The following is a 14,986-nucleotide window of genomic DNA, read 5'->3' as shown; positions in this document are numbered from 1 at the left end:
CATATTATGGCAAGAACCACTCAACTCAGTGAAGAGAAACGACCGTCCATCATCACTTTAAGAAATGAAGGCCAGTCGATGCGGAAAATGTCAAGAACTTTGAATTTATCCTCAAGTGCAGTCGCAAAAACCATCGAACGCTATGATGAAACTGGCTCTCATGAGGACCCCCCGGGAAAGGAAGAGCAACAGTTACCTCTGCTGCAGAGGATAAATACATCAGAGTTACCAGCCTCAGGAACCGCAAATTAACCTGTTAAGCCCCAAAGCCCCCCTCGGCGGGTCTTTCTTTTTTTTCACAAATTAAAAAAAAAAAAAAAAGTTTTTTTTTAATTTTTTAATTTTTTATTAATTTTTTTAATTTTAATTTTTTTTCTTTGAATGGAATGAATACCTATGGTGATAATTCAATGTAATACATCATTTTTATAGTCTGGTACCTGAAAAAGGTGAAATGGCACTGATGGAACCAGATATACCCAAATGTGCCGAAAGCCTATTCCGCCTGGAACTTTTTTGTTGCTAAACCTCTCTAAAAAGGTCAAATTTAACTTGTTTTGCCTCAATCTTGACACAGGGTACTTATTATATGTTATAGTTTGGATTCCTAAAGCTTTTAGTCTACTAACCCATCATCCAAGGGTGGTTTTCACTATAAGTAATGGGTTTTTTGTAGGCGGAGGTAAGAATTTACCTTTTTTTTCTATGTTCCATCTGAATTTACTCTGACTGAGAAAAATCTATATTGATTCTGACACTTCTACATCCAACTCACAGATGTAACCTTGCTTTGATAAAAGAAATTATTCATATAACCCTTTTAGAAGTGAAGTTGTAGTCATTTGTTTTGGGCATGTCATTTTCGAGCCTGAAACCTGAAAAACAGGCTCGGGGCTTAACAGGCACCTCAGATTAGAGCCCACATAAATGATCACAGAGCTCAAGTAGCAGACAATCTCAGCATCCACTGTTCAGAGGAGGCTGCGTGAATCAGGCCTTCATGGTCCAATTGCTACAAAGATCCACTACTGAGGATGAACAACAAGAAGAAGAGAATTGTTTGGGCCAAGAAACACAAGGATTGGACATTAGACAGTGGAAATCTGTACTTTGGTCTGATGAGTCCATATTTGAGATTTTTGGTTCCAACCTCCGTGTCTTTGTGAGACGCAGAGAAGGTGAGCGGATGGTTTCTGCATGTGGTTCCCCCCGTGAAGCATGGAGGAGGAAGTGTGATGGTGTGGGGGGGGCTTTGCTGGTGACACTGTTGGAGATGTATTCAGAATTCAAGGCACACTTAACCAGCATGGCTACCACAGCATTATGCAGTAGCCAGCAAAATATAAATCATATTCTGGATTTTTTAACACTTTTTTGTTTACTAGATAATTCCATATGTGTTCTTTTATAGTTTTGATGTCTTCAGTATAAATCTACAATGTAGAAAACATAACAATAAATAAAAACTTCGAATTTAAAGGTGTGTCCAAACTTTTGACTGGTACTTTATATCAGCGTGCATCTTGTGCCACGTAGATATGATGGTGTACTGTACATACAGTATATATTAATACTGTGTACATTGTATATATTGTACAAAATAAGGTTTTGATGAAAGATTATAACACAATATATAATAAATATAATATATCTCTTTAGTTTGTCTTGTATTTGAACAGAATGTGTTGAACTTGTTTGTATTTTCATTAGTGCAAGTGCTCCCTTTGCATGAAATCCTCTTGCAGGATAATACTGTGGAAATCAGATGAGCAGTCAGAAGTTACTAAGCAACAGGATCAACTGTTGGCAGACAAAAGAGCTCAGTCAGAAACATCGAGTTCTCTCCTGTTCTGCAGAAAAAGACAGCCACTGGCGTTTGAGTGATAACTGCACTACTGCCAAATGTCGGCCTCATGCAACATGTGTTGACTTTGAAATTATGTTCATAAAAAACATTTAACCCATCACTGGTAAATCTATAGTTTTATATGCAACAAAATACATATGCATGTATATGATTGCATGGTGTATATTAGATCAATAAAAACCACGAAAGCTTGTTTCAGCTGTTTTAACTAAGCCTGGAATAATTGTGTTTGACCTTATGCTTTTGTCATCAGACTTCATCAGTCTTCTCATTTAGACAAACTAGTTGAAGAATTTGGTAATAAAGATACACTTTATTCATGAATGATTTCAAGTTGGATAAATGTATGTAAACGCTAGGTATTGTGTATGTATTGTATATATATATATTACTCATAGCACATTACTCCTGTTTCATCTGCACTACATTGGCTGCCAGTGTCTTTTAGAATTGATTTTAAAATTATTTTACTGGTTTTTAAAGCTCTTAATGGTTTGGCACCCACGTATCTCACAGAGTCACTCTCATTGTATGTCCCTGGACGAGCCCTGGGGTCCTCTTCAGCTTTTTAAATATCCCTAAAGTCCCCCAAAATAAAATGGGCGAGGCCGCTTTTATCCACTGCGCCCCCAAACTGTGGAACACCCTACCAGGACATATCAGAGGCCAGCTCAGTGGACATTTTGAAACGCCAGCTAAAGACACAGCTTTTTAGATTAGCTTTTTATTAGCAACCCCCCACTTTAAATGCAGTGGCGGAGCCAGGACATTTTCAGTGGGGTGGCCAGGATGGAACCAGTGATCATTTTGGGGTGGCATTGAAATCACTATTATATGAACATAAAAATACATCTCACTATAAAATAAGGGGTTATTTAAGGCACCTACAACACACCTCTACATTATTTGGGATTAAGCTAGTGGTGGAATAGATCAAATAATATCCAGTATATCTAACTATTTGTTTCTTATTCCCACAGGCAAAGTAACAACGAAGCTTACATTATACAAATGTAGTGCAATATACAGACTGTTTAGCTTATTGTGATCAGCAGCACTATGAGCTCATTCTCTCAGGAAAACAGAGACACACATAATTTAAATAAGAGTTTTTAAATTAAATTATTGGTTAAAAATAAACATCCTAAAGTAAATAACAATAAACAATAGCCCTTAACCCTGTAAGGCCCCCGGTGGTAATTTTACAACATTACTTTAAGCTATCCAAAAAAGTCAGTAAATGTTTTTGTTTTTTTAAAAGACTACATTTACATAGTCAAAAGGTCCTTTTGTTCAGCCTCACAATGCTATTGGGTAGTAAATGTGTTTATAGGTCCTGCCCTCTGGCCATACACTCACACAACCAGGGGCGCCGCCAGGGATTTTGGGCCCCATGAAAAGATATCACATTGGGCCCCACCACCAGGCACAGGCCACGCCAACCAAGCACAATTGCTGTAACCACACCTCCAGAACCCAACCGACTCATTTATGCTTTAAATAACTCTACCTGTACAGGCTTGCATCTATCTTGTAGTCCAATACTAACCGCACAATATTTACTGACACTGAGCTGTGAAAATATAACACTGTGCAGACGTGCAACATTCTGCTGCAGTAGAATTCACTATTTGATATAAGACTAACATTCCTGACAATAGATCTCAATAGTCATCTTTTATGGTGTAAATGCCTAACATTTTTTAATGGAACATTCTCAACATGAATGCATAAATCCAAATAAATATAACTTAAAGGTAGGGTAGGTAAGTTTGAGAAACCGGCTCGAGATACACTTTTTGTTATATTCCATGGAATGCTCTTAACATCCCGATAGCAATGAATATCTTAAGTGCTTTGACAAAAAATTCATAAAAAAATGTCATCTGTGGAAGCCATAGTGCTGTAACAAGCACGACCAATCATTTTAGCCGGCCTGGCTAAAATAACTGGATGGCCTACCTGCCTGTCAGCCTTCCATCTGTGCACAAACTTATCTCGTGCCCTCATTGGTCATGTGAGCGTTCGTGTGTGTTGGAGGAGGGGCTCTATAAGGAAGTGGCAGATTTTCTCCGGTTGTGTATTTTCAAATTCTAGCGATCTCGAGCCGGTTTCTCAAACTTACCTACCATACCTTTAAATATGTGGAAAAATACTGTGTTTGAAATGTATAATTGAAATGAGATGTTAGCTTTTTGTTTTGATATATATATATATATTTTGTATTCCAGTCTCCCTTCAGATATGTTAAATGGCATTCAACACAATGCTGCTCACCTCCTTCAATTGGGAGAAAAGCTGGTTCAGGTTCAGCATTATGGGGGGACAGGGCTGCTGAGCCTAGAGATGGATCTGTTGGTCCTGGCACCAGGGGGAGGGACAACTGATTTAGTATGAATAGCTGCTAAAAATGTACCTGCATTTGTTAAATGTCAGCTAAAAGAGCAGTGAAATTAAAAAACCCTGCATTTTCTTTATAGATATTAACAGTACTTAATGTCAGCTTAGTAAACAAAACAACATAAAAATTATTATTTACAATGGACTACGCTTAGCTAACAGACTAATTTCCGGTTGAATCGTTTAACCTTTATTAGAATTATGAAGTTTTTATTACAATTATATTTGTATTTTTTATTTCTGTTGTACCTATACAGTCCCCTACAAAACTCTTGGAACAGCGAGGCCAATTGCTTTATTTTGGCTGTACACTGAAAACAATTAGGTTTGACATCAAAAGATGAATATGAGACAAAAGGTCGGTATTTCAGCTTTTCATTCCAGGTATTTACATCTAGATCTGTTCAACAACTGAGAAGATAGCACCTTTTGTTTAAACCCACCCATTTTTCAAGTGAGCAAAAGTATTGGAACATGTTACTGACAGGTGTTTTTTGTGGCCCATGTCTCCTGCTACATTGATTATTCAAACAATAAATAGCACTGCATGTCTGCTCTCAGTTTTAGCCTTGGGTTTTGCAGACTGCATTTTTTGTTAAAACGGTGTAACCAACATGAAGACTAGAGAGCTGCCTATGGGAGAAAAGCAAACCATTTTGAAACTGAGAGAAGATGGAAAATCAGTTGCACAAACATTGGCCATAGCCAGTACAACCATTTAGAATTTCATTAAGAAGAAAGCAAGCACTACTGAGCATCAGACTTCAAACTGGTAGACCAAGGAAAACATCAGTAGTTGATGACAGAAACATCGTGAGAACTGTAAAGAAACATCCACAACAACCTCCAGAGGGCAGGAGTGAAGGTATCACAATGCACCGTTAGCAGAAGACTTTGGGAACAAAAGTACAGAGGCTACACCAGAAGATGCAAACCACTCATTAGCAATAAGGAAGGCCATATTTGAATTTGCCAAAAAGTACAGAGACGAGGCTCAAAGGTTCTGGGACAAAGTGTTATGGACTGATGGGTCAAAGATGAACCTTTACCAAAGTGATGGAAAGGCTAACGTGTGGAAAAACAAAGGATCTGCTCATGATCCCAAACACACAAGCTCATCTGTGAAACACGGTGGAGGTGATGTCATGGCTTGGCCTTGCATGGCTTCTTCTGGACGGGCTCATTGATCTTCATTGATGATGTAACACAGGATGGCGGCAGCTAAATGAACTCAGAAGTCTACAGAAACATTTTGTCTGCCAATTTAAAGAGTGATGCAACCAAACTGATCCTTCATCATGCAGCAAGACAACGACCCAAAACTCACTGCCAAAACCACCAAGGAGTTTATCAGGGAAAAGAAGTGGAAGTCAATCTCCAGACTTAAACCCTTTTGAGCGTGCATTATACCTGCTAAAGAGGAGACTGAAGGGAGATACCCCCCTAAGCAAACTACAACTAAAAGAGGCTGTGGTGAAAGCCTGGAAAAGCATCACAAAAGAAGAATGCAAAAGGGTGGTGATGTCAATGGGTTGCAGGCTTGATGCAGTTATTGCAAGCAAAGGATTTGCAACTAAATACAAGTATTATTCACTTTTCACACTTTTTAAGTCTCTGTTCCTATACTTTTGCTCACATGAAAAATGGGTGTGTTTAAACAAAAGGTGCTATCTTCTCAGTTGTTGAACAGATCTAGATGTAAATACCTGGAATGAAAGCTGAAATACTGACCTTTTGTCTCATATTCATCTTTTGATGTCAACCCTAATTGTTTTCAGTTTACAGCAAAAATAAAGCAATTGGCCTCTCTGTTCCAATAGTATATATATATATATATATATATATATATATATATATATATATATATATATATATATATATATATACATATATTCAGGATGTTTGTGTGTATATATATATTTTTATATATATACATATATACTGTACATCCTAGGAAATGTCACAATATGTTACTATTACCTGTATATATATATATATATATATATATATATATATATATATACAGGTAATAGTACTAATAATAATAATACTTGTGCCAGTCATCAAGGATAAAGCTGGGAAGATTAATGGCATTGATAATTACAGACCTATTGCTTTAGCTAGCATTCTCTCCAAAGTGTTGGAGAAAATTCTGTTGGATAAGCTGGAAAGGTATATTACCACAGCTGACAACCAGTTTGGTTTTAAACGAAAACACGGCACAGATATGTGTATTTTTGCTTTAAAAGACATTATAGCAAAATATAGAAGCCATAATTCCACCATGTTTCTGTGTTTTATTGATGCTTCCAGGGCATTTGATAGACTGAATCATTTCAAATTATTTGACAAAATGTGCCAGAGAGGGGTACCCAAGTACATAATAAGGATCTTAGCCTTCTGGTATGCACATCAGACTATGCAGGTGAAGTGGGGCAATACTGTGTCTGAACATTTTTATGTTGGTAATGGGGTCAAGCAAGGTGGGATTTTATCTCCTTTGTTGTTTAATTTGTACATGGATGATCTGTCTAGGAAACTGAACTTGTGTAAAACTGGCTGTGTCATCGGTGCTACTGTTGTCAACCACCTTATGTATGCAGATGATTTAATCATCTTTTCCCCGTGCAGTGCTGGTTTACAACAGCTTCTGAGGATTTGTTCCCAGTATGGCATTGATTTTAATATTAAGTATAACGCCAAGAAGAGTAGCATCATGATTGTGAGAAGTAAAGAGGATAAAAAGGCTGTATTTCCTAATTTTATTCTCAGTAGCAACATTCTTCTTGTGTGCAGTGAGATTAAGTACCTTGGTCATTATATTTCTGATGATCTTACAGACGACAAAGACATCCATAGACAATGCTGCAAACTATACATGCCCAGGCAAACATATTAATGCGGAAATTTCACAAGTGCTCTGTAGATGTCAAGGTATCACTTTTTAAAGCTTTCTGTACACCATTGTAGACGGCTCAATTGTGGAGTAACTACAAGGCTAGAAGCATGCAAAAACTAAAAGTTGCATACAATGATGCTTTACGGTTGCTGGTGAGGGTACCAAGATGGCACAGTGCTAGCCAGCTGTTTGTTAACTTGGGGGTACCTACCTGTCAAGCCCTTTTAAGAAAGTTAATGTACAAATTCATGTATCGCCTAGAAGACTCTGACAATCATGTTATCTCGACTTTAATTAACCCTGTGAAGAGTTCTACTAGGTTCTCTTCCATGATTTGGAGACATTGGCGCAATAGCCTATACAGACAGTGAGCATGTGTGGCTAGCTGTAATTGGACTGATTGTATGTTTTTTATCTGTTTGTTTTGATTTATTTTGTGTTTAGCTTTTTAATCTTATTTATTGATGTGTATCTTGTAATTTTGTATGTGATATGGACCTTGAGTCTGAAATAAAGATTGATTGAATAGTTCAAAGAGGACAAACTGGGAAAAACCTGCCCTCTTGTGGCCACAATGAGTGACACATAGTGATACATCCGGTTAATACTTTCAAAAATAAAACAAACTAAATATATGTAGTAACGCAGTGTTTCCACTGGAGGGCAGTGTTTACGTGTCACTGTAATATCAAGGCGTCTAACAATGTTACAACCTTACAACCAGTCTATGGTTACAACTCTACCACTTGCGCGCTGATTTGGACTATATAACACTCCTGCTGTATTCATTCCCTATATAAAGAATACTACGGTTTGTTTATTATTTCTCCGAATATCTCAGTTGTTCCACCACTATTTAGCTTTTAACTCATGGACTGTTTTAACCACATCAGAGTATTACACTGACTGTATTCATAATCGAGATGCCCTCCGGTGGCCACAACAAGTAACTACACCACTAGTGTCAAGTTAGAGTTAAAAGGCTTGTTTGAGATGAGCTGCGGCTCGCCTCGAAAGTAGACGAGAATAGCCGATTGCAGCCGGGGGAGGTCTCAAAAAGCTCGCCTGAAGTCGGACAGCTCGGAGTCGGCTTGACTCGGTTTGCAATGGCGGAAATTGCGTTGGCGTTCTTGGTTGCAGATGAAGTGGATGCAATATAAATCCCACAATTATTATATCACTACAAATGAATGACTCAAGTGTCTGTTCATTTTAAAACAAATCAATACAAGGGGGGTTGAATCCTACATGCAAAATACAGAACCACTTATTACTTTTCAAAACTACTTCCGTCAGTGGTCTTGACCAGTTTGTATTTATAAAGAATGCACAAATGTGTATAATCGTTAATATCAGATAGCCTATGTACTAAGTAAATACATTTGTTCCTGCTCAAGATTAGATTCAACTTTATTGTTATTGCACAGATTACTGAGACAACGAAATGCAGTTTAGCTTCTAACCAGGAGTGCAAAAAGCAGTAAAGTGAAAAGTAATGTACACAATCTACAGAATAAAATATAGAATGAATTGAATGATGAATAAACAGTGAGGGGTATGAATACACTAGATATACACAGTAGCCCAGTGGTTCTCAAACTATTTTCAATAATGTACCCCCTTTGAAAAAAAAAGTCAGCCAAGTACCCCCTGATCAGCGCAAAAACTATTTGTTAGGGACAAAATGCCTATATAAAGAGGTACAGTAGCGCTGCACCATCAGTGTCTGATTTATTAAAACAACAATTACATTGTAACTGAGAAACACTTAAATGCTAAATTTCAAATGTTTACAATCCATCACTAAATTCATGGCAAACCAATGTTAACATCATGCAATAACACTAAGATGACATTAGTTACATTGAACTGATCTTTTTAATAAGTTGTGCTTACAATTTAGTGAGAAACATGGGCTTGTGCTTCACTGAGGATCTTTGTCATTCTCAGTGACAGGGAGGCAACTGCAGTTATTACACCTCGCGTTTTGAAATATGTGCAACTCTATTAATATAAAATAAATCAAAACAACTGTACATTAATTAAATACATTTGACATTTAGCTTGAGCTGGCTTATACTTTCTTTATGGTATTCAAATTGGGCTCAAGTAGAACCTTTACCCATGTATTTAGCTAGTTCTGAAAGAATAATCAACATTGTGCATAACAAGATAAAGCACTATAAAACCTCTATCAGCTGACGCCAACAGGCAGGAGCAGGGAGACAAAACACTGAGAGCACAGCAGCCCAAGGTTGCAGGCTACTCTGAAAAATATAAAATATAAATCATATACTGGTTTGTTTAACACCTTTATGTTTACCACATCATTCCATATTATGTTTTTTCATAGTTTTGATGTCTTCGGTATTAATCTACAATGTAAAAAATATTCTAAATAAATAAAAACCTTCGAATGAGAAGGTGTGTCCAAACTTTTGACTGGTACTGTATGTGATCAAAGGTTTTCAAATGCTGCAGCAACTGTCATGGGGGGCAGTGTGTGTGTGTGTGTGTGTGTGTGTGTGTGTGTGTGTGTGTGTGTTGTACATTCCTGCCTTTTTTTCTTCTTGCACGACAATTCTTTATCAATGTTCTTCCAATGAAACTGTCACTCTGTCAGGGTGTGTGACTTCCACAGAACTGATAAAAACACTCACACCCATGATGCGTGGACTCATTTGGCTTTGGTGATTGTTTTAGCATGAATTCAGTATCATTTTTCCTTGGAATATGACTCCTAATGATTGCACAATGACCCACAGCATCTCTGTTCTCTATATCAGTGGTTCTCAAACTTTTTTCAATAATGTACCCCCTTTGAAAAACAATGTCAGCCAATTACCCCCTGATCAGCGCAACAACTATTTGTTAGGGACAAAATGCCTATATAAAGAGGTACAGTACAGCGCTGCACCATCAGTGTCTGATTTATTAAAACAACAACCTTGTAACTGAGAAACACTTAAATGCTACATTTCAAATGTTTACAATCCATCACTAAATTCATGGCAAACCAATTTTAACATCATGCAATAACACTAACTGATCTTTTTAATAAGTTGTACTTACAATTTAGTGAGAAACATGGGCTTGTGCTTCACTGAGGATCTTTGTCATTCTCGGTGACAGGGAGGCACCCGCAGTTACACTTCGCGTTTTGATATGTGTAAATCTATTAATATAAAACCCACACTGCTCAAACTTCGTTACTTTTCCTAAAATTGGTATATTTATTTATTTATTTTGGGGCGTGGGGAATGAAGAGAAAAAAATATATGAGCATTTATACCTATAACCGCCAGACGGGATTTTGACCCCTCACATGCCCCTTTCACACCGGCGCTTTTTCAGCTCCGGCTCGGAGCTGGAGCCTGAAAAGTACCGGTTTTTCCTGTTCACACCGCAGCGGCGCCGCCTCATAGCTCCGGAATGCGGTTCACTTCCAGCTCCAAAAAATTGTCGGTCTAGAGGCAAGAGCTTCGGAGCTAGAGGCGGCGTCGCTTACGTCTCTCTTACGTCGAGGCGTGCAGGAAACTAAACCCACCTCCCCTGAACATGGGTCGACTGAAGAGTCTCGTCATGCCTGCCTACAAGCAGTAGCGCTGAGCAAAGTGACTAGAAGGCAACCACACACTTATAAAAAAAAAAACACTTTATAAAGTCAGGCAACACTAACCAGGCTTCGTGTGATTCTGTTTATTTGTACCTTACTTTGACCATCCGTTCGCTGTTATTGATCATTGTGGAGAGCAGGCAGACGTTTTGTTTGTTATTATAGCAGCTATCGGATGGAATCAATACTTGGGCTGCACAGGTTGTCATGTCCGACTATCACAAGTAGAATCATAATGAAAAATACGCCTGTAAAATGTGCCTGTAGAACACGGCTTAGCAAGTAGTCAGTTTAGCTTCGGTTGCTATGCTAACATCACCCATGTTATACCAGAGAAACTTTCATAACAGCGTTGTGATGCCAAACAGCGTCAATTCAGACTGACACACATTCACTTAAGGGGAACTGGGGATATGTATCAGCTGCTTGTGTGACAGTCAGACAGTGAATACTTTAGAGCCGTGTGAGCTAACCCGGAGCTAACGGGAGAATAAACTCCCGTGGAAGAGCAGTCAGCACTGCAGCGGTCGGTAAATGCAGCTGAAACACATTAATAAACAATGAACCATGGCACTCTGGAGAAAAGTATAAGGTTGGAGAAGTCGTTATTTAATTTAATCTGGCTTCGTATGATTAAAAGCAACACGATCATCGACCCGTTGTTGTTGTTGTTGTTGTGAGCTCCGTTGGGGAGAAAATCAGCGATGTAAACGGTGACGTCATGACGCAGCAGCGGCAGCTCTGGGCGGTGTGAACAGAGCGAGAGCAGAAAAGGGAAACCGGAGCTGAACCAGAAAAGCTCTAGCTAGGAGCTAGAAAGGGAAAAGCGCTGGTGTGAAAGCCGCAATATAAGCATAGCCTATGGATCAGGGGTGGGCAAACTTTTTGGCTTGGGGGCCACTATGAGTTTTACAATTTGACAGACGGGCCGGGCCAGTAGCAGATCGTGAAAAAATATTTAGCTGTCCACTCCTCATTAAACACTCTGCACTCATTGTCAACATTTCTTTTCTTTGGTCCACTCATTGTTACGGCCCGTCCACACAGCAGCGTTAAAAAAATCTTGGAGGTGGGCGTATCTGAAGCTTGGGGATTTTTTGCGAGCAAGGCACCAACAACCAATCACATGAATCTCCCGCCCCCGACATACGAAGCAAAAAAGCCCAAAGTAAACTGGATATAAACTCCCCAAACAGGCGAAAACCTACCACTGTCTCTGCCACCTCCCTCCATGCCTGGCTCCCCCTGGTTTATATCCCGGTAGGTAAATAGGGACTGGTCATAAAGCACCGGGTGATTCCCTACCGCTAATTTCTCCTCCATTTTTTGGAATATGAGGAAATGACCTGCGGTATGTCTCTCCCAGCATACACGCGGTTTGATTGGCTAGCGCTTGAACTGTCAGATTTGCATACGCGGGATTTGATTGGCTGACGCTTCCACCTCAGCTTCAAAAGTTGAACATTGCTCAACTTTGAATCCTGAAAATCCTGAACATCTCCGCTCTGCTTCCCACAATGCAGTTCGGTGAAAAGTGAGGCAAAGTGACGTCACCCCATTCAAAGTGAATGGGCAGAAGCGTTCCAAGATTTTTTAACGCTGCTGTGTGGACGGTCCGTTACAGATGCAGGTTCAAAGGTGAATTAGGTTCAAAGGTGAATTATTGCGTCATTGCGTCATCGTTAGCGTCATGGCGTAACCGTTTACGTGCCTTCTTATGACCCACACAGCGTTTTACGTCGCTGATTTTCTCCGCAACACCGCTCACAACAACATCAATAGAGGACTGCATCGGGTAGTTTTGAATCATACAAAGCCAGATTAAATTAAATAACTACTTCTCCAACCTTATACCTTTCTCCAGAGTGCCGTGGTGCATTGTTTATTAATGTGGTTCAGCGGCATTACCGCCCGCTGCAGTGCTGCTCGTGCACCGGAGTTTATACTGTTAACTCACACGGCAGCGGCCGCTTTAAAGTATTCACTGTCCGACTGTCACACAAGCAGCTGATACATATCCCCCATCTCCATCAGTGAATGTGGTTCAGTATGAATTGACGCTGTTTTGAAAGTTTCTCTGGCATTCTACAGGTGATGTTAGCATAGCAACCGAAGCTAATCAGACTATCTTGACTACTTGTTGCTATCATATTGTGGCATAAGCCGTTTTCTACACGCATATTTTACCGGCGTAGTTTTCGTTATGATTTTACTTGTGATGGCGACATGTAGCCCATGTATTGATTCCATCTGATAGCTGCAATAATACAAAACAACAATAAAACGTCTGCCTCTTCACAATGGTCAATAACAGTGAACGAATGGTCATTAAAGTAAGGTAAAATAAACAGAATCACACTAAGCCTGGTTAGTGTTGCATGACTTTATATAAGTGTTTTTTATAAGTGTGTGGTTGCGTTCTAGTCACTTTGCTCAGCGCTACTGCTTGTTACAACTTGTATTCGCTGTACTCGCCATGAACTGTTATTGCTCAGGTTAATCTTGACCCCCTCCACCAATGTAAGCGTGACGTATTTGGTTCTTCGATCTGGCAAAGGTCAATTGTGTCTAGAGTGCGCCATCTAGTGGGATCAGCTGAAATGCTGGGTATTGCAGGAAAAAGGCTAAATTAATGCAGTCTTTACTATTTGGACAATTTTGTACCAATATTCGGCGGGCCGGATTAAAAGCCCAACGGGCCGTATATGGCCCGCGGGCCTTAGTTTGCCCATGCCTGCTATGGATAATGCTGAGCTATACTTTGCGGCCACACCCCGTTGCCAAGCAACGCTTATTGTTTAGGTGTCCTTTGATAAGCAGGCAGTCATATAATTAACTAGAACTAGCTAGATCTGATGGATTCATTTGGACATCACATAAACGCGAGTGAAGTAGGCTATACCCGGCCGTACGCGAGACAGAGAGAGAGAGAGATCGATCAGGATCAGCTGCTGCTGACGGAGAACACGCAGCTCTACCGGATCACAGCTCCGCCGCTGTGACGGACCGGTGAGCAGAGCAAAACACACACTACGGCCCGTCCACACAGCAGCGTTAAAAAGATATTCCAACGCTTCTGCCCATTCACTTTGAATGGGGTGACGTCACTTTGCCTCACTTTTCGCCGAACTGCATTGTGGAAGCAGAGCGGAGATTTCCAGGCATCTCAGGATTCAAAAGTTGAGCAATGTTGAACTTTTGAAGCTCCAATCAAACCGCGTGTATGCTGGGAGAGACATACCGCAGGTCATTTCCTCATATTCTGCTGCTGTGTGGACGCTCCGTTAAGAGTAAGATCTAACACACTTAGCTATTTTATCTGCTCTGGAACTAGCTATACTAGTTATAAATGTGTATTCTTTACTGTCGGGTCACTTATTACAGGTTCAGTCAGCTGCATGAGACTGATACTGACGGGCTGTCAGGAGAGAGAGAGGAAAAGAGAGCACCCCGTTTATTTTTCCCATTTTATTTTCCAGAATTACTGTAAACTTTTGAATAAAGTAGTTAATCTACTATTAGTAGTTTGTTTAAATGTATTACTTGTGTTTTTTTTTCATTCAAATAAAAATAAATCTCACGTACCCCCTGCAGTACTCCAACGTACCCCTAGGGGTCCACGTACCCCCATTTGAGAACCACTGCAGTAGCCTATGAGCAGTATGAACAGTATTAACAGTGTGTATGAATATGCTAAGATATATAAAGTATGAAAACGGTAAGCAGTGCAAGTATAGTATAACATAATATATAGATATTAATTTCATGATGATAAACATTGTGGAACAATGATGAAAAATGTGAATGGAAGTGGCGACGTAAAACTGACACAAAACAACAACAAACTTTTACGGAGCCAATTGGAGAGTTTCATCACCAGCACGGGGTAAACACCACCAATGAGTGCTCAGCTCAATATACCAGCAAGTCGTTTCCCATCAAGCATTTCGCTTCTGCAGCTCGTGGAGAGAAACTGCTCCGCCTCGCTCTCAAGGCTGCCTGTGTTGTGTCAAATGATGCACCCCCGTCGTGAAATGCACCCCCTGGCCTGCCGTAAAAAGCACCCCCCCCAAAAAAGATGCTTCTATTAATCCCACCCTGAAGCATTTTGGAGGGTATAGTTGTAGGACTAGTACCAATAAATGGAGCACGTTTCATGTATGTGACACGTTTATTGTCAGAGATAAGGGGTGCATATCGTGGC

This window comes from Trematomus bernacchii, unplaced genomic scaffold, assembly GCF_902827165.1.
Source record: "Trematomus bernacchii unplaced genomic scaffold, fTreBer1.1, whole genome shotgun sequence".
Classification (NCBI taxonomy): domain Eukaryota; kingdom Metazoa; phylum Chordata; class Actinopteri; order Perciformes; family Nototheniidae; genus Trematomus; species Trematomus bernacchii.
Note: the sequence above shows the minus strand (reverse complement) of the source record.